General features: G+C 34.1%; 1 protein-coding gene across 1 annotated transcript in view; it reads right to left on the bottom strand.

Moving 5' to 3' along the window:
• ZNF214 (zinc finger protein 214) overlaps positions 1–7,824 on the bottom strand; it is a 24,116-nt gene that overhangs the window by 10,598 nt on the left and 5,694 nt on the right. The window contains 1 exon segment of the mRNA XM_017847964.1: positions 5,831–5,930. The gene's annotated coding sequence lies outside the window, so the exon portion shown is untranslated.

Below are 7,824 nucleotides of genomic sequence, written 5' to 3'. Positions count from 1 at the left end.
AGGGAGGGATTGCATTGGGGAGTTATACATGATATAAATGATGAATTGATGGGTGCTGACGAGTTGATGGGTGCAGCACACCAACATGGCATAAGTATACATATGTAACAAACCTGCACGTTATGCACATGTACCCTAGAACTTAAAGTATAATAAAAAAAAATAAAAAAAAAATAAAAAAAAGATTTAGCATGTGGTTTAGAAGAGATACACTAAAAGAAAACATTTAAAATACAAGGATAGAAAAGATTACAAAATATGAATCAAAAGCAAGCTGAAATAGCAAACTTAATTTCAGATGAGTAAAATTTATGGCAAAATACCATAAGGGACAAAATTTTTTTTATATGAACAGTAAGAAAAAATACCCAAAATAAATTGCATCCACAAATAAAATTTCAAAACGTACCAAACGACAAGTGTCACAAATGTGAGGGGAAACACATATACCATTAGTTGTAATGATAGATATTAATATGTCCCTCTCAAAAAATTATAGCAAGCAAACAAAAAAACACTAATAATATGAAGACTAAACACTACAAATAATAAGCTTCAGTTATTTTATCTGTGTTGAACTCTGCACCACCAAAATACAAAATACACATTATTTTCATGAATACATAGCACTATAAGATAGACCATGTATTAGTCCATAAAATAAATCATGATAAATTCCAAAGCATCAATATAATACAGAATACATTCTCTAGCTACAATGTAATAAAATTTGAAATTATTAACAATAGAATTTTAAAAGTCCACACTTCTGAAACCCAAGTAACATACTAAATTATTAAGTAATCTTTGAATTTAAAAGCAAAAAATAACAATTCTTAATATTCTTTTTCCTAAAAATCTAAACATAATAATGACAATAATTACACAAAAAATGTGCAAGATCCAAATGAAATACCTGAAGGAAACAAAAATGGCTAGAGCAGCTGAGCAAAGTGGCACACACCTGTAATCCCAGCACTTTGGGCAGAATGCTCAAGCCCAGGAGTTTGAGACCACCCTGGGCAATATGGAGAAACCCCATCTCTACAAAAAATACAAAAATTAGCCAGGCATGGTGGCACACACCTGTAGTCCCAGCTACTCAGGAAGTTGAGGTAGGAGGAGTGATTGAGTCTGGGAGGTTGAGGCTGCAATAAGCTGTGATTGTACCACTGCACTCCGGCCCGCAAGACAGAGTGAGACGCTGTCTTAAATAAATGAATAAATAAATATATTTTTAAAAAACCCAGCTAAACTAATATTATACTGAATAGGTGAAGGCTCAAAGTATTTACCTTGAGAACCAGAAAAAGACAAGAATGCCCACTCTCACCACTCCCATTCAACACAGTACTGGAAGTCCTAGCCAGAGCAATCAGGCAAAAGAAAGAAATAAAAGGTATCCAAATAAAAAGATATGAAGTCAAACTATCTCTGTTTGCAGATGATATGATTCTATACCTAGAAAATCCCAGAGTCTCTGCCCCAAAGCTCCTTTAGCTAATAAACAACTTCAGGAAAGTTTCAGGATACAAAACCGATATACAAAATACAGCAGCATTTCTATACACCAATAACATCCAAGCTGAGAGCCAAATCAAGAATGCAATCCCATTTACAATAGCCACAAAAAGAATAAAATATCTATGCATACTGCTAAACAGGGACATAAAAGATCTCTACAACAAGAATTACAAAGCACTGCTCAAAGAAATCAGAGATGACACAAACAAATGGAAAAACATTCCATGTTCATGGATAAAATCAACATAATCAAAATGGCCATACTGAAGCAGTATACAGATTCAATGATACTTCTATCAAACTACCAATGACATTCTTCACTGAATTAGAAAAAAAAAACTATTTTAAAATTCACATGGAACCCAAAAGGAGCCCAAATAACCAAGGCAACCCTAAGCAAAATGAACAAAGCTGGAGGCATCACGTTACCGGAGTTCAAACTACAAAGCTGCAGTAACCAAAATAGCAGGGTACTCATATAAAAACAGACACATACACCAATGGAACAGAATATAGAGCCCGGAAAAAAATGCCTCACACCTACCACCATCTGATCTTCAACAAAGTTGACAAAAACAAGCAATGGGAAAGGATTCCTATTCAATGAATGGTGCTGGGATAACTGGCTAGCCATATGTAGAAGATTGAAACTAGACCCCTTCCTTACACAGTATACAAAAATCAATTTGACATGGTTTGAAGGCTTACATGAAAACCTAAAACTGTAAAAACCCTGAAAGATAACCTAGGGGATACCATTCTGGACACAGGACTTGGCAAAGATTTCATGATGAAGACACCAAAAGCAACTGTAACAAAAACAAAAATTGACAAATGGGACCTAATTAAAGTAAAGAGCTTCTGCACAGCAAAAGAAATTATCAACAGAGTAAACAGACAACGTACAGAATGGGAGAAAATATTTGCAAACTATGCATCTGACGAAGATCCAAAGTCTAGAATCAATAAAGAATTTAAACAAATCAACAAACAAAAAACAACCCCATTAAAAAGTAGGCAAAGGACATAAATACTTTTCAAAAGAAGACATACATGCAGTCAACAAGCATGTGAAAAAAATGCTCAATATCACTAATTATCAGATAAAGGCAAATCAAAACCACAGTGAGATACCATCTCATACCAGTCAGATGGCTATTATTAAAAATTCAAAAAATAGTAAGATGCTGACAAGATAGCAGAGGAAAGGGAATAAATATGCTGATGGTGGGAATGTAAATTAGTTCAGTCATTGTGAAAAGCAGTGTGGTGATTTCTCAAAGAACTTAAAACAGAATTACCATACAGCAATCCTATTACTGGGTATATGCCCAAAGGAATATAAATTGTTCTACCATAAAGACAATAAGCATGTGTATGTTCATTTCAGCACTATTCACAATAGCGAAGACATGGAATCAACCTAAATACCCATTAAAAATAGACTGGATAAAGAAAATGTGGTACACATATACCATGGAATACTACACAGGCATTAAAAAAGAACAAAATGATGTCCTTTGCAGCAACATGGATGTCCTTTGCAGCAACATGGATGGAGCTGCAGGCCATTATCCTAAGTGAACTAATGCAGAAACAGAAAACCAAATACTGCATGTTCTCACTTATATGTTGGAGCTAAATATTGAGAACACATGGCCACAAAGAAGGGAGCAACAGATATTAGGGCCTACTTGAAGGTAGTGGGTGAGAGGAGGGCGAGGATCAAAAAACTACCTATCTGGTACTATGCTTTACCTGGTTGACAAAATAATTTGAATGTCAAACACCCATGACTCACAATTTATCTATATAACAAAGCTGTATATATACCCCTAATCCTAAAATAAAAGTTAAAAAAAAGTCTAGAAATAAAGCATTCAGCTCAGGAGTGTAAAAAAGAGAAACCATCTCCCATTTAAAAAAAAAAAAAATCAAACTTCAAAAAAGAAGAATAAAGTGGATGTCAAAGATATAAGAAACAAATAAATGATTGAGAAAATGCATAAAGCCAAAAGATGTTCTTAAAAATTTAATGTCAGATCAATGAAAGTCAGATTTCTAATAAGACGGTTATGAAAAAAATACAGGGCAAAATTAGGAAATAACTTTAGACATAAGATTTTTCAATGATGCAAAGGTGTTGTGAACTATATATATAAGGATATTTATCAGCTACAGGCAAATACACCTAAATATGTACCTAAAGGGATCAACTCCCAGTAAAGTACAAAAAGGGAAATAATAAAATGGCAAAATAGATGAAAGACTAATAAAAAATTATATAGACTAATAAGTACTAAATTAAAATGGCAGCCACACTCTTCCCTCTCCCTAATCCCAAAGCTCTAAGAGCTTTATAGTTGAGTTCTAGCAAACATGTAATTAACTTAATTACTATTACAATATATTGTTTTCAAAAGTAGAGAGTGAAAATTGCCAACTTATTTTATGTAGCTAGTGTAATCTTGGATTCCAAGGCCAGATAAGAATGATACAAATAAAATTAAATTATGGGCACATTTGTAAATTTTGTAAATAGACAAAAATCCTAAATAAAATATCAGCTAATTAAATTCAGTAATATATCAAATATATGCATCATGATCAGTTTATTATAGGAATGCAAGGATCGTTCAACATGAGAAAAATCTATTAACATAATTCACTGTATTAATAGAAATCAGAATAAATCCATGATAATCTCAACTGATGCAGAAAAATCATGTGATATAAAGTTCAGGAAGTACAACACCCATATATTCTCTTAAAAACACTTTTAGCAAACTAGAGGAAAAAAATAAACTCCCTACAGTGGCAAAGGTTAAATATCAAGAACTTTAAGCTTAATGGAGAAACTTCACATATATTCCCTTTACAATGGTAACAAGAATGACCACCATCACTGCTGCTTTCAACATAGCACTAGAGATTCTGGCACATACTATAAGAAAAAGAACTAAGAGGTATAAGGATTAGAAGCAAAAATATAAAATGTCATTATTTGCATAGTTATGGCCATCTACCTAGAAAAGAGTATACAGTAAACTATAAATTAAGAGAGTTCAGCAAAACTATCAGATACAATAAAGAAATAGTTTAACTGACTCAGCAATCAACTACTAGAAAGTAAGATACCATTCACACCAGAAAAAAAAAGAAAAAAAAAAACCCATCTTAACCAAGAATACAAAGAATTCTTTGAAGAAAACTTTCACATTCCAATAAAGAAGAAAGATTATCTAAATAAAAGGAGAAGCATGCTTCCATGTTCTTGGATGCAGTAACTTAAATTCAATACATTCCAGTCAAATTTCCAGATGGCTATTCTGAGGAACAGAATAGACTTCTGTTCCTTAAAATTGACAAAGGAAATAAGTTGGTAAAGACAAGTAAACCAAACGGGAAGACTACCAGATACTGACATATCGCCAAAACTATAGTAGTAAAGTCAGAACAGACAAACAGACCAGTAGAACAGAGTAGAGGGCTCAGAGACTAACCAATGTGCTTCTTTATCTACAAAAACATATTAACAATAGAGGTGGCATTAAAAATCAAAGACAGAAGTATGGATTATTTACCAGATAGCATTATGAAAACTGATTAACTATATGAGTTAAATAAAACTGGATTCCAACTTAATACCATATACAATGGGGACACAAGATCAAGTAAGCACTGAAATGTTAAGGGGAAAACTATAAAATTAATGAAAAAAAGATAGAATTTGAAAACATTTACCACTGTTAAATGAATCCAAGAGCCAGTCCTTTGAAAGGAAAAATATTAATAACAAAGTAGATAAATCACAAGCTAGTTAATCAAAGGGGGAAAAAGGAGCACAAATAGAAAAAAAAAAAAAATAAGGTTAGGGAAATGGCAACTACAATCTTTAAAAATAACTGGAACAAAAGTTTTCTCAAATAAATTCTTTCAAAGTTTCAAAGAATAGATTATCTGATGCTATGAAATTATTCCAAGGCATCAAAAACTGTTCAAGGCATCAGAAACTTGAAAAACTATTCAAGACATCAGAAATAAAGTGAAATATAAGGCCAGTAAAATCCAGCAGCACTTGAATTCATAATCTACTACCATATAAATAATTGCTTCAACATTTAGTAGCTTAAAACAGCAATAATTATTTACTATTTCTTATGTTTTTTTCTGGGTCAGAAATTCAGGAGTGGCTTAGCTAGGCAGTTCTGGTTTGGATCTCACAAGATTGTTGGGTTGTTGGTTAGATCTGCAGTCATCAAAAGGCTTGACTGAGAAGGATTCAGTTCCAGGGTGGCTAACTCACATGGCTGGCAGGCTGGTCTAAATGTTGATGAGAGATCTGTTTCTCTCCAAGTGGTTCTTTCAAGTGGTGGGGGCTATCTGTCAACATGGTGCAAGTTTCCCTAAAGAAAGTCAAGCAAAAGCTACATTATTTTCATGACTTAGCCTTGGAGGTCACATCCTATCACTTCTGCTGTACTCCACTGATGAGGCAATCACAAGCCATGACTATATTTGAGAGGGGTGGGACCCAGACCCCACCTTTCAGTGGAAACAATGTCAGTCACATTGTAAGAAGAGCATGAAAAATAGCATAAATTATAAGTGTTGGGAAAAAGCTGAGTGTTGGGAGGGAAACTGAGGCAGGGCTTGCAAAATATCCTTTGGAACGTGTCTAGACTTGCAGGCTCCTTGCTTCTAGCCCTCCTAGGCTCCTATTCCCATTATCTCAAGCAGCAGAACATGTTCCATATAAATGCTAAGCCATCGCTGCTGTAAATCATGTGCTTAATGCAACATGTCCTTTTGACCTCCACATTCTCACCACCTGTTTCTCTGTTGGATTACCAATAAATAGCGTGGGCTCCCAGAGCTTAGGGCCTTCTCAGCCTCCATACAATAGTGATGATCCCCTGGTGTCCCACCTTTTTCTCCCTCACTGTCTCTTTCTCAATCCTTTCACTCCGCCAGACTTTGCCACCCCCATGACCTGGTGTTGGGTCTGATCACCCCAACAATAAGTAAGGCCATCTTTGGAACTCAATCTGTTATAATACCAAAGCATATTATAGCATGTAGTTTTTAGTGGTAGTTTATTCCAGAAAGTAAAGGAAGGCTCAAATTAGGAAAGTAATTAACTTTAAACTTTTATAATAACATCAAATAAGAAAAGCCATATGATTATTTTAATGGATGCCAAAAAGTATACTTCTTAAAATTCAACATGCATCCTTCATTTAAAACTACAGACAAAGCATGCAAAACAAAACAAAGCAAAAGACATACAAACATATCTTAAACGCAAAGGTAAAACATTAAAGTCATTCTCGTTAAAACTGGAAACTTGACAAGGATACTGCAAATCCACAATTTTTAAACTACTGTGAAACTACATGATAATGCAATTAGACAAAATTAACTGTAGAGGATATGACTGCACATCTGAGAGAGCCAAGAAAATCAGCTGAAAACTAATGGCAATTATAAGGGAATTCATGATCCCAGAAATTCTGCTACTAGAATTATAAACTAGTGATTACACGTGTATACCAAAAGATCTGTACAAGAACAGTTACAGCATAATAAATGCTGTAACAGCAAAAAACTAAAAACAATCCAAAAAGTCAACAACAAAATAGGTAAGTTATTCCTACTATGAAACAGTACACAGCTATGAAAATGAACAACTACGTGAATCAACATCAATGCACTGTAAAAGTTAACATTATGCAAAAGAAGCCATTCATGGAAGAATACATACAGTGATTCCATTTATATAATGTTCAAAAATATGCAAAACTAAACAATTGTGTTTAGAAATGTAGATGTTGTTAAAAGCACAGAAAAAAAAAAAAAAAAAAAACTAAAACATAACAACATTTAAGATAGTGGCTGCCCCTTTAGGAAAGGGGTGGGAAATAAATTTTGGAGTCATCAGGGGGCTTTTAAAAGTATATGCTGATTTAGGCTGGGCATGGTGGCTCATGCCTATAATCTCAGCCCTTTGGGAGGCTGAGGCAGGCAGGTCACTTGAGGCCAGGAGTTCGAGATCAGTCTGGCCAACATGGGGAAACCCTGTCACAGAAAAAATATATATATATATATACCCGGGAGGTGGAGGTTGCAGTGTGCTGAGATCATGCTACTGCACTCCAGGGTGGGAGAGAAAGCAAACAGTCTGTCTTAAAAAGAAAAAACAGTATATGCTGAGTTCAATGGTGGATATCCATGTTATTATATTTTAAATTGTACATATGTTTTCATATATTCTTTTGCTTATATGAAATACATCAATAA

The sequence above is a fragment of the Rhinopithecus bieti genome, unplaced genomic scaffold (genome assembly GCF_001698545.2).
Source record: "Rhinopithecus bieti isolate Rb0 unplaced genomic scaffold, ASM169854v2 scaffold_30917, whole genome shotgun sequence".
NCBI classification, from domain to species: Eukaryota; Metazoa; Chordata; class Mammalia; order Primates; family Cercopithecidae; genus Rhinopithecus; species Rhinopithecus bieti.
The sequence above is the reverse complement of the archived record's forward strand: the minus strand, read 5'-3'. Positions and strand labels throughout refer to the sequence as shown.